The sequence below is a fragment of the Eumetopias jubatus genome, unplaced genomic scaffold (assembly GCF_037043125.1).
Source record: "Eumetopias jubatus isolate StellerSeaLion01/CBP00866 unplaced genomic scaffold, mEumJub1_p1.0 scaffold_3, whole genome shotgun sequence".
NCBI lineage: Eukaryota > Metazoa > Chordata > Mammalia > Carnivora > Otariidae > Eumetopias > Eumetopias jubatus.
This window is the reverse complement of record NW_028274809.1, coordinates 186,935,353-186,948,064: the sequence shown is the minus strand read 5'-3', so window position 1 is coordinate 186,948,064 and position 12,712 is coordinate 186,935,353. Positions and strand designations below refer to the sequence as shown.

The following is a 12,712-nucleotide window of genomic DNA, read 5'->3' as shown; positions in this document are numbered from 1 at the left end:
AAAAAACTCACCACCAAATATTTCCTTGGGTGTCAACGTGTCTAGCTGGTCTGCCTCTTTCTCTCCACCTTTCAGAGTCTCTTTATGTTTGTTTTATGTGTTATGTACTTTGCAGAAGGAATTGGAGAAGTACATTTACTCCACCTTCCTGAAAGCCAAAGTCTCCATTAAGATTTTTATCTTTCATTTCTATTTTTATCTAATGGGATTAAACTGTATATCAGAAAAATGAAGGAAGAAGAAGAAGAAGAAGAAGAAGAAGAAGAAGAAGAAGAAGAAGAAGAAGAAGAAGAAGAAGAAGAAAAAGAAGAAGAAAAAGAAAGAAAGAAAGAAAGAAAGAAAGAAAGAAAGAAAGAAAGAAAGAAAGAAAGAAAGAGAAGAAAGTACTCTTGTTATAATTCTTATTTTGAAGATAATGCTTCCTCTAAGGTTTTATATGCTTTCAGAACATTAAGAGAATGTTAATATAGGAACTTCTATTTTATCCATTAAAGAGATAGGAATTCATTTTATCTGTTATGAAAGTAATTATCTATGCTCATTTAATTAAGAATTTTTATAAAGAATGGATTATGCATTTTAAACTGCGTATTGAATACACAATGGGAAGATCATGAGTGTTTTTTTACTTTCATTTATTAATATAATGAATAAAATATTCTAACACCAAAGCAACTTGACATTATACCTTAAGTACTACTGGGTCATGATGTATCAATGCCATGTTGAAGTTTGGATTCTGTTTCCTAATATTTTATTTGAGATATTTTAAATTGATATTCAAAAGAATGATTCATCTGTGATTTTTTGTGCTATGTTTTTGAGTTATTTTTTAATTAGAAAAAAAGAAAAGCTTTAATTTGAACAGGATTATTGGTTCTTTCTAAATAAGGAAATAATCTCTTAGTATTAAGGAAAAGATGATTGTGTATTTTACATAGAACAGTATCCAAATCTATGGAATACAATCATATTAAGTCTCCAGAAAGTGCTAGAAACTGTTTCATCAGATTTCATAACCTTCTCAAGGTAGAGTCCCAGTCACTTATCCAGAACTAGCCCAGTACATGCCAGGATATATGCATTCATTAATATATGCACCAATTTGTTTATGCATGATCCAATCACTTAACACAATGACCCATTTCTCAAATTAAGAAATTATGTTTCAAATGGATGAAGAATCTCAGTCCAGGGTACACTATTTCTAGGAATTCTCATTCTTCACTGCTTGATTCTGTGGCTCATTATTCCACTGACCAGAGCAGAGCAGTCCAAGACTACACACTTCTTCTGGGGGCAGGCCACAGGACGTCTTCTTCTTATATAGCCAGTAGCTGCTAACACAGGCTCTCCAGAGGAACAGCCAGCCAGTACACTGGCTCTTTTTTTCATTTGCCACACTGCTGGACTATGGCTGCAGTGTGAGTCACAAAGAATTTTCTCATTGGCTTAACTAATGCACAGAAACATGGGTAGAGTCTTGTTTTTCTCTTCTTTTGAAGAAAGGTATCTTCAATGGATACTTGAATTCTCTTTAGTACGCGTAACTGAATTTCAAACTTATTATCCATTTGTCTGCCTTGGCATTTGTTGTCCAGAGCAGCTTCTGAAGAATTGTCTGGAGACTCTTTATTCCTATTTGCTTCTGTACAAGAGGCCAGTTGCAGTGGGAGGGACACTCACCCAGGTTTTATCCGGCTCTTTATTGCCTTCAGTTGAGGGATCACCTACCTGGGGAAGAGAATTACTAAGGGTGATGTGTATTCCCAGTGGCTCAATACTTTTGCCATCATTTAATTCTGCCTTCTGTAACTTTTCTGATAAATGTGACCTTTCTTTGTTCTTATTAAGGTAATATTCAATGTACTTAAGTTTATCTAGACCTTCACATACATTCCATGTGTTTTCTACGTGGCTTTCTGGGGAACCAGACTGCTTGTCTGTGTCTAGCATTATATCTTGCTTCTCATAGGTTTCTAAATCTAGGGCTCCCTTCAGTTCAGCATTACTATCTGTTCCTGAAAATTTCAGGGCTGACTGCACCTACATTTCTGTTGCAGAACTATTTTTCATGACTTAGCCTTCCTTAGCTCTTCTAGGTCAAGAGAAAGGCAATCTTTTGAGGTGTTCCTTTTGTCCATTTCACTATCAGTTTGAGAAGAAACTTCTTTCAAGTAAAAAAAGTCAACGTCTTCCCCTAAAAGTAAATTTTCTTTGGCTAGAGATTCAAATAGAGCATGAGTGACAGAAGTCTCTTTGCTGACCTTAGTCACTGTGATAGATCCATTGGTTTGTTCCGGAGAAATTCCAGTGTCTTTAACTTTCCTGACACAGAGTTGTCTGAGGGCTTCATGTGTGTGTATTTTGTTGATGTCTCCGAAGGTCTTGTTGTTTTGGGATCTGAAGAGATGGTTCTCTCTTCATTCTGCTGCTGCTTTTCCATGTTGAGAGACTTGAACTTCCTGGACCATGGAAGAGATTGTTTCCATTGCCCTCTACAATGACATTCCCACATGAAGATCCAAAAATTCCTTGCCATCGCCTGGAGAATGGTAAGATCTGGCTCAGAAAAGGATATCAACCCATTCAGTAAGTGTTTGAGCTATTTTTGATGTCAGTATAATCTTAACTTCATTTTTAAAAACTGATATTCCTTTTTTTTTTTTCTTTTACTCCGTTCCCATGTTCCATGACAGGAAAAATAGTATTTTAAAGTTTCATCATGTAGTTATTGACATTTCTTGTTACATTTATTCCTAGATATTTCATTCACTATAGTAAATGAATTCCATTTTAGTGTCTTTCTTAAATAATTGATAGAACACGCTGTGAAATTACCTAGGCCTGATATTACCTAGGTATAGTTCTTGACCAAATTTATATATATAAATTGCCTAGCTATCTCATTGTGCCATAGACCTTTGACATTAAAAACACTGTACACTTGTTCTTCTGTCTATTTCCCATAAATATGTTGAAGTAAGTCACTCTGCAACTGCTAGCACCTTTTTGGTGAAAATACATACTTAAACTATGTTTGTTTAATTTTGAATGCAATGGGACAATTTTCAAAAAGAATTGCACAACGCTTAAGTTTTATATTTTTGGTTTCCTTAAATAGATATAGGTCTGAGAAAGGAAATGATGGAAGAGATTCAGAAACTTTAGGAAGATAACAGCAGAAAGCCTGAAGGACATTGACTGGATATTGGTAATTAGGAAGAAGCAATGATTTCAAGTGACACTGAAATTTTGCTAATGCATAGGTGGGCAGATGAAGCACTCTGGACAAACTTATGAGCGTTAGGATGCGAGACATACTGGGGTAGTTACAAGGAGATGCAGCAGCCAGCCCTGGCCCCGTGGCTCACAGGCATCTTGTAAATGCTTTTTGAATGACTGTTAGATGAATTCCATACCAGAAACACTGAATTTGATGTGGATGTTTTCAGTGGTCCTGTAACCTTAAACCTGCGGGGCACTTTCAGTTTACAAAGCGCTTTCATATGCTGGCCCATTAATCCCCACAATAAACCGTGGAGTAAAATATCATTAAAGCCCTCTTAGAGCTGAGGAAATGAGGCTTAGAAAGATTAAATTCTTTACTTAAGTTCTATGTTTAGTAGAAGCCAGAGATGAGGTTTAAGCCAGAGTGTTTTTGAAGCGAAAACCTGGTCTCTTTCTCTTAGTGCAGAAAGTTCCAAGTAAAAGTTGCTTCATCTCTAGAGGGGAGTGGGGTGGGGGGATGGGTTAGCCTCGTGATGGGTATTAAGGAGGGCACATTCTGCGTGGAGCACTGGGTGTTATGCACAAACAATGAATCATGGAACACTACATCAAAAACTAATGATGTAATGTATGGTGATTAACATAACAATAAAAACAATTTAAAGGAAAATAAAATAAAATAAAATAAAATAAAATAAAATAAAATACAGCTTCAATAAAAAAAAAAGTTGCTTCATCTTCCAGTAGCCAGCTATCTCAGACATATCCGAGGAAATTATAATGTCCGGAAATACACAAAGAATTGTAGAGTGAGTTAAAAATGAGAGCACATCAGCCATAGGCAAGAGATTCACAAAGGTTGGGACACTGTTTTTTTGTGACCAACACAGAGGGAAACTCAATGCTGTACTTACGGGAGTGAATGATTCCCCAGAGGCTGGAGTATGCTGGAAGGATACAGATTTGTTTGGTAAAAAAAAAAAAAAAAAAATCAAATGCCAGAATTATGGTAAAAGAAGGACCAGTATTTGGCAACAAATTTCATGGAAGAGCTAAGGATATTGGGAAGCAAAAAGAAGGATTCCACAGGGTTCTTCTTGAGGAAAAGGTCTTACATATCAACTATAACAAACTAAGATATCTGAGGAAACTAAAATAATTCAACAACTAATATTCTTTTCTAATTTTAAGATACACCTTTTTATAGTGATTTAGATATGGGTAGAGTGTTGGTGAAGTACATGACTTACAGCTGGTGGGGTTTTGCTGACAGAATATACTACTTTTGAGAAATTTAAAAATTTCTCAACTTTGATTTCATTGCTTTGGTTTTTGTTTGAGGTCATCTTTTATAAATCTATTGGACAGTCTTTATACACATTCTATACCAGTCACTTTTTCTTGGTTCCCTTTTAACTTTTTATTTCTTTTTTATTTTAAAAGTTTTTCTCTCCGGGGTGCCTGGGTGGCTCAGTTGGTTGGGCGACTACCTTCGGCTCAGGTCATGATCCTGGAGTTCCAGGATTGAGTCCCACATCGGGTTCCCTGCTCAGCAGGGAGTCTGCTTCTCCCTCTGACCCTCTTCCCTTTCAGGCTCTCTATCTCTCATTCTCTCTCTCTCAAATAAATAAAATCTTTAAAAAAAAAAGTTTTTCTCTCCTTGCTTATTCTGTTTGTCTAAAGAAATTATCTGTGTGCCTAGGTTAATATTGTTATTCATTATTTCATACCTTTCTCTACGTGCTATCACCTCATTTCTGAGTATTTCTATTTTACATTTATGCTATTGTTTTATATCTTCTATCACTTTCTTAATTTATTTTCACAGGTTTGGAAACACGTGGCTTGTTTCCCTTTGTTCTTTGCCGTGACTTTTTGGAGTGCTTCTATTTTCCACAGGGTCAATATTCTATTTCAATATATCTTTTAAAAAATAGGAGTATGGGATTTAATTGTGATAATTTGTGTTGTGCTATTTTTTCTTTCTCTACAGTAAATTAGTTTTGTGGCATTTGAAGAAGTAGCAGTGGTCTGAAGAGTTTTTCTAGGCTCACAGCTCTAATGGGCTCCCTGTAATTTCCACCAATTCTTTAAGTATGTTCCCTTACCATTTGAAATCTCCTAGTGGTTTTTCTTTGTTCATTTTAAACATGCTTAACTCTTGCTTTTGCTGCTATCATTCCACTTCTGATAAATTTAGATTCTCTTTCGAATAGTCTCTCTCCAGTGTCAGGCTCTGTTGTAGAAGGGATTTTGCAGATTCAGTAGACATCCAATTGCTCCTGTCACATCGTCTTAAATCACGGACTCATGCTAATTATCCACAAGTTAGCATATGAAAAAAATACTTAGAGTTTCAGTAGATTTTTCTCAAATTGTCCTGCCCATATTCCAGTGTATGCCTGGTGGCAATTTTGGGGTTCTCTACTTCTCACATCCACCATGTAACACCTTGCCCCCTGTCTTTCCTCCTGAAGAGATACTGATACCCAAGTCTTGAGCTGCCAGGGGTTTGTGCCCCAGCTCTTATTTCCTGATTTATTTATTTCTAAGATTTTATTTATTTATTTATTTGAGAGAGAGAGAGAGCGTGCATGCATGAGTTGGGGGAGGGACAGAGAGAGAGGAAGAAGCAGACTCCCCTCCGCCATGGAGGGCTCAATCCCAGGACCCTGAGATCATGATCTGAGCTGAAGGCAGACACTTAACCGACTGAACCACCCAGATGCCCCAATTTCCTGATTTCTTGTAGTGGGTGTCATCATGGGGTTTTGGTATTTGCTATTTTTGAGGAACAATTCCAACATTACTGTACTACAGCTGCCGTTTTCATATCCCTTCACCTGACCCCAAGGTGAGAGCATAAAGCTCAGTCTTCAGGCTTCAACTGGCATAACTGCTTCTCCTTGGATTGTGGACTCCAGTGCTTCAAAAATACATATTTCTGAATTTAACAGGATAGAATAAGCATTTATATTTGTAGGTGCCTTATTTTCTGAAACTTAAAATCTTCATATCCTTGTATAAAGCTTTATACACACACACTCAAACACACACAGTAACTGTTCATAATTAAAAACTGATTTTGATTTTCACAAAACATTCTAAATGACATAGAATATTCTTTATCACCAAATTATCTCAAATATTCTCTTTTCTACTTTATAATTTTTATCAGATTGACAGAGCTGTTCTATTGGTTTGATTTTACTGTAGAATGGTGCCCATTTTTTTCTTTAAGACTGAAAATTCCAAATCACTCTTCCTATCCCAGTCAGAAAGAGAAAAAAGGAAATGTCTTAAACTCAAAGCAAACATTTGTAATGATTAGATAGGAATATTTTTGCAATTTCAAAGACCTAAACAATTTTTTTTCCTCAAACACTCAAGTTTATGTATTGATTTTATTAAGAAAGTTAGTAGATGTCAAATATTTGGAAATCATTTCTCTGTTTCTTGACTGGTGATAAACTGAGAAGTAAACAATTAATCGTCTTTGAGTGGCAATAAATACTATGCTAAATACTCTGTCAGGGAAATCTTTATATGCTGGAAGCAATTTTTAAATATCAATGTAAAGATGATGCCATATTTTCCGACATAGTTATGCTAGGCATCTACTGAAGCCAAACCATTAGTGAGATTCATTACCTTGCTGGTGTCTTCATCTGAACCTTTTCAAAGGTACTCCATGGCGCATGACCATACAGCTCATGGTTTCATAAACAAATTATCAGGGGATTGCAGCATCCCCATAGAACTCCTAACTATTCCTTTTTAACTTACTTTGATAGTTAATTTAGTCAAATGACTATATGATTAAAATTTGAAAAATAGCTCCACATATCTAGCTAATTGTTTGTTTGGTTTAACTAATTAATAGAATCTATTTAAAAATGTTTACAATCTTATGAAAGGTAATTTTGGTTTTACCACAGTAATTTTTACACTCCATAATTTCCAGCACAGTATGGCAAGTTACAAACTCATTCATGGTTTCTCTTTACTAATATCTTCTTACCAAAATATATGCTAGGTCATTCATGTAACGTTCAACACAAGAGGTCTAGCAATAAATTTAACATGCTTTTTAGCTAAATATTTTCATAGAGTTGTTTAAAACATTCTTCTGAGTAAAATTCCATTATACATACACACATGCACACATGCATGCATACACTTCTTTATCCATTCATCCAAGGACACTCAGGTTGTTTCCACATCTTGACTATTGTAAGTAATGCTGCAATAAACTCAAGGGTTCATACATCTTTTTGAGTTAGTGCTTTTATTTTCTTTGGGTAAATACCTAGCAGTAAAATTACTGGATCACGTGGTATTTTTATTTTTAATTTTTTGAGGACCCTCCATGCTGTTTTCTATAGTGGCTGCACCGATGGCAAAAATAGGTAAAGGGGATTAAGAGGTACAAACTTCTAGTTATAAAATAAATAGGTCATGGGGATGAAAAGTACCACACAGGGAATAAAGCCAGTAATATTGTAATAACTTTGTATGCTGACAGATAGTAACTCTACATATGGTGGTGAGCAATGTGTAATGCAAAGAATCGTCAGATCACTATGTTGTAAACCAGAAATTAATATAAAATCGTATGTCATCTATACTTCAATAAAAAATAAACAAACAAATAATCATTTTTCCTTGTGATCTGTATTCCTCAGAGATTAAAAACTATTTAAAAATTTTAATCTTCCCAAACTGCTTAGATCTACAGATACAAACTGAAAACAAAAGTTTGTTAAATTCTTCATCTTCAGAAATTTCCGCACAAATAGAGATTTTAAATATCTATTACCTTTCAAGATATAGAATGACTAAAAAACCCATTTTCTTCTTTCAAAAATCTTTTAATTTTTTTATTGTTATGTGAAAAATCTTAGGCAAGTTTCAAAAGAAGGGAAGTAAAGGGATTACAATTTATTGGAAGTCTAATATTTGCCAGCCACTATGCCAGTACTCATACATGGTTTTATTGACTTCTACTCGATTTACTTACTTTGATTTAAACTTTAAAATATAGGGAAAAATAGATTTTATTGTCTTATAAATAAAATAGATTTCAGTGTCTTAATAGTATTTTAATGTCTCAAAAATAAAATAGGTTTTATTGTCTTATTGGACATGTGAAGAAACAATGAGATCAAAACCACAACTTAATCATCAGTAGGTGTGATATTTGTAGATAAGCCTCGCTGGCCCAAGTGGTGAGTTTGTTCATTTTCCTCCTCGTATGGTGTAAAGCAGGTTTGCTGGGGATAGAGAAGCCATTCATGTGGATAATTGCTCCCTGAAAAATAATAATCTATTTTTTATCTGAAGGTAGAATTTCAAAGGTAGAATTGAAATAGGATTATAATATTTACTTGCATAAGCGATACATGTTTGATACCATTTGTCTCATCTTAAAATAGGAGTTCAAACCAAATAAATAGAGATAATGTATAAATCAACTGTGAGAGGAGTTATACTTGCCTGGAAGGTAATGATCATATGAAAATGCAATTGTCATATAATTTTACTAAAAGCTCCTTTACTCTTTTTTGAAACTGAAACAGGAGTTCTCATGATTTTCGTAGTCTGTAATACCTTACAAGAAGTGCATTATAAAAAAGAAAAAAAAGAGTGCATTACAGTTAACATAGTTTAGGGCTAAATAAGCAAGTGAGAGTTAATTCTTGGCTGATGACAAACAGGCAGGGTGGTCATCAAAAAAGAAGTCACCTGTCTGTACCTCTATTTTCCTTGTCTGTGACATGCTAGGAGGATGTCAATATTCCCCATAATTTTCACTGTTACTTATGATTGTCTGAAAGTTCTAATCAATAGAATAACACAAGAAACAGATATGGGAGACACTCTTGCTGCATTAAACCTACTAGAAGACAATATAGGAACAAAACTTTCCTTTTTTTACATGAGGTTTGAACTCATGACCATAAGATCAAGACCTGAGCTGAGATCAAGAGTCAGTCGCTTAACCAACTGAGCCACCCAGGTCCCCTGGAAAAAATCTCCTTGACATTGGTCAGGAAAATGATTTTTTTGGCTATGACACCAAAAGTACAGGCAATAAGGGCTGCCTGGGTGGCTCAGTCGTTAAGAGTCTGCCTTCGGCTCGGGTCATGATCCCAGAGTCCTGGGATCAAGGCCTGCATCGGGTTCCCCTCCCTCTCCCACTCCCCCTGCTTGTGTTCCCTCTCTCGCTGTGTCTCTCTCTGTCAAATAAATAAATAAATAAAATCTTTTTTTTTTTTTTTAAGTACAGGCAGTAAAAGCAAAGATAGACAAATGGGATTGCATCAAACTGAAAAGCGTCTGCACAGCACAGGAAACAATTAGAGTGAAGAGACAAGCAACAGAATGAGAGAAAATAGTACAAACCATACATCTAATAAGGGGTTAATATTCAAACCAGGTAAAGAACCCCTACAACTCAAGAGCAAGGGAAAAACAATTTAAAAATAGGCAAAGTAATTGAATAGACATTTACTCCACAAAGATACACAAATGTACAACAGGTATTTGAAAAGATACTCAGCATCACTAATCATCAGGGAAAGGCAGATGCCTTAAAGAAAACAGAAAACACATACCATCTTCATACACTAGTGGATGTCTTAGATGCAAAGGACAGTTCACGAGGAAGAACCAGGCTGGACACACAAATTCTGGAATTTTCAACAACTAAATGAAGTGAAGCCAAAGACATGGATGAGTTTACCAAAGAAGGGTGGAAAGACACATGAGAACCCAGGGTCCAAATCCTGTGTCTAATGCAAGTTAACAAGAGATGGATGCTAACGACGGGGGTCCAGTGGCCTGTTAAACAAGAGCAAAAATAGGTGAAAATGGTACCTCGAAAGCACAGTGAAAAAAAATGTGGCAGAGAATGAGCTGTTTTAAGACAAATGCTGTTATGTAGGGTGACAGACTAAAACTGAGCTTGGACATGAGGAGTCCAAAATTCCAGTGAAATCCTTCAGAAAATACAATCATCTCTATTGTTTGAGATCAAGAAACAGCAAACTTACTTGCACATATTATTACATAAACTTCAGTAAAACAGTAGCAAAACTATCTACTTTATTAAAATAAATACTTATTATTAACAAATAAGATTTGGCACAGAAATGCAAAAAAAGTTTGCATGCTCAGAAATGCAGTTACATTATCTATTGTACCAGAAGGTCAGGTGAGAAAAGCTAGACCATCATTTTTAAGGAATCTGCAAAGACATTCATGAAATTCCTCAGTAAATTATATGGAAAAACAGGCTATTTCTTCACCTAATCAATAATACATATGGATGTACTTACAGGAGGCAATCGTGGTTTTTAACTTATATTTTTGTTTTGGAGTTTTCAAAGTTTTAAAAGGTCTTTTTTTAAGAATGCATGCTATTTGGGGCAACATATATTGTTTATTTTGTTTTGGTTTTTATTTATTTGCACAAACCATTCCTTTGACACACACCATATCTGGTGACTGTTGACCTTCCTTGATCCATGTTTATGTCAGAAGCAGGTAGCCTTTGTCATGACTCCAAGTCCTCTACAGCTGATTAGAACAGAAGTGATATGAGCTGAGCTGAGATAATCTGTATGTGTACCTTGGATTCTGGATCAGTATCTTTCTGGGTGGATGAAACTGAAGATATGTAAATACTGTCCCTCTTGGTAACCAAGTTTCTCTGTCATATAAACACCAAACAAAGAAAAATCAGATTGCCAGTGAACAAGGAGGTTGCAGTGGATGAAAAGACATGCAGGAAGAAAAAGAAACACAGGCAAGACGTAAAGTGAGAGAAATATCCAGATTATCACTAATATTTTAATCCTTTTATTCTAGCCAAATTTTGACACCTATACCCCTATAATGAATACCTTTTGTTATTGAAGTTCACACAAGTTGAATAATTATATGAATCTCAAATGATGATAGGTAATATGTTAATTCCCATATTTATTTTCTATAGAGTCCTGAGGAAAAAAACTTGGAAAATGAAAAAGAGATCCTTAGATCCATTCTGCTTCTATTAAAGAAAAAAATGGGCTTTTTTTTTGTATTTTTTTTTCAGGAAGGAGCATCTTTGCTTTATTTTTATTTTGTATATTTACATTTTGTTAGTTAACATATAGTGCAGTATTGATTTCCGGGGTAGAATTCAGGGATTCATCACTTAGATAGGACACCCCATGCTCATCACCCATCTAGCCCATCCCCTACCCATGTGGAGCATCTTAGGATAAAGATAGTCTCTTCCCGATAATAAATGGAAAAGAAAGAGCTCTGTAGATTATTTGGAAATCACTACAGTTTGTTTTGCCATACATTATCCTAACCATTTGCTACTTAAGCTAATATTAATATTAATCTCTATGCCCTCAAGACACACCGACTGAAGGAAAAGAGACACACACTACTGGCAGGGAAAATCAGGCTGATACTAAAACCAGGCTACTGGTAGTCTCACCGAGGGTAACACATAGATATAACACACGTAACAGCAGTTGCAGCTGTAGGCCATTTTTCTACCAGTCTCCAATGGGAACTACAGCAAGTTTTCTATCTTCTTATTTCTTTTTTCTTTTTTTTTTTTGTTCTTCTTTAAATTTTTTATTGTTATGTTAGTCACCATACATTAAATCATTAGTTTTTGATGTAGTGTTCCACGAGTCATTGTTTGGGAATAACACCCAGTGCTCAACACAGAACGTGCCCTCTTTAATACCCATCACCAGGCTAACCCATCCCCTACCCCCCTCCCCTCTAGAACCCTCAGTTTGATTTTCAGAGTCCATCGTCTCTCATGGTTCGTCTCCCTCTCCGATTTACTCCCCTTCATTGTTCCCCTCCTGCTATCTTCTTCTTTTTTTTTTTCTTAACATATGTTGCATTATTTGTTTCAGACGTACAGATCTGTGATTCAACAGTCTTGCACGAGTCATAGTGCTCACCATAGCACATACCCTGCCCAATGTCTATCACCCAGCCACCCCATCCCTCCCACCTCCCACCACTCCAGCAACCCTCAGTTTGTTTCCTGAGATTAAGAATTCCTCATATCAGTGAGGTCATATGACACATGTCTTTCTCTGATTGACTTATTTCACTCAGCATAACACCCTCCAGTTCCATCCACGTCATTGCAAATGGCAAGATCTCATTCCTTTTGATGGCTGCATATTATTCCATTGTGTATATATACCACTTCTTCTTTATCCATTCATCTGTCGATGGACATCTTGGCTCTTCCCATAGTTTGGCTATTGTGGATATTGCTGCTATAAACATCGGGGCGCACGTACCCCTTCAGATCCCTACATTTGTATCTTTGTGGTAAATACCCAGTAGTGGAATTGCTGGATCGTGTGGTAGCTCTATTTTCAACTTTTTGAGGAACCTCCATACTGTTTTCCAGAGTGGCTGCACCAGCTTGCATTCCCACCAACAGTGT

The 12,712-nt window shown here is 35.8% G+C and overlaps 1 pseudogene; it reads right to left on the bottom strand.

Annotated features, from left to right (window-relative positions):
- Positions 1-1,340: 1,340 nt before the first annotated feature.
- On the bottom strand, positions 1,341-11,782 carry LOC114215843 (nuclear receptor coactivator 7 pseudogene; annotated as a pseudogene).
- Between the last annotated feature and the right edge of the window lie 930 nt (positions 11,783-12,712).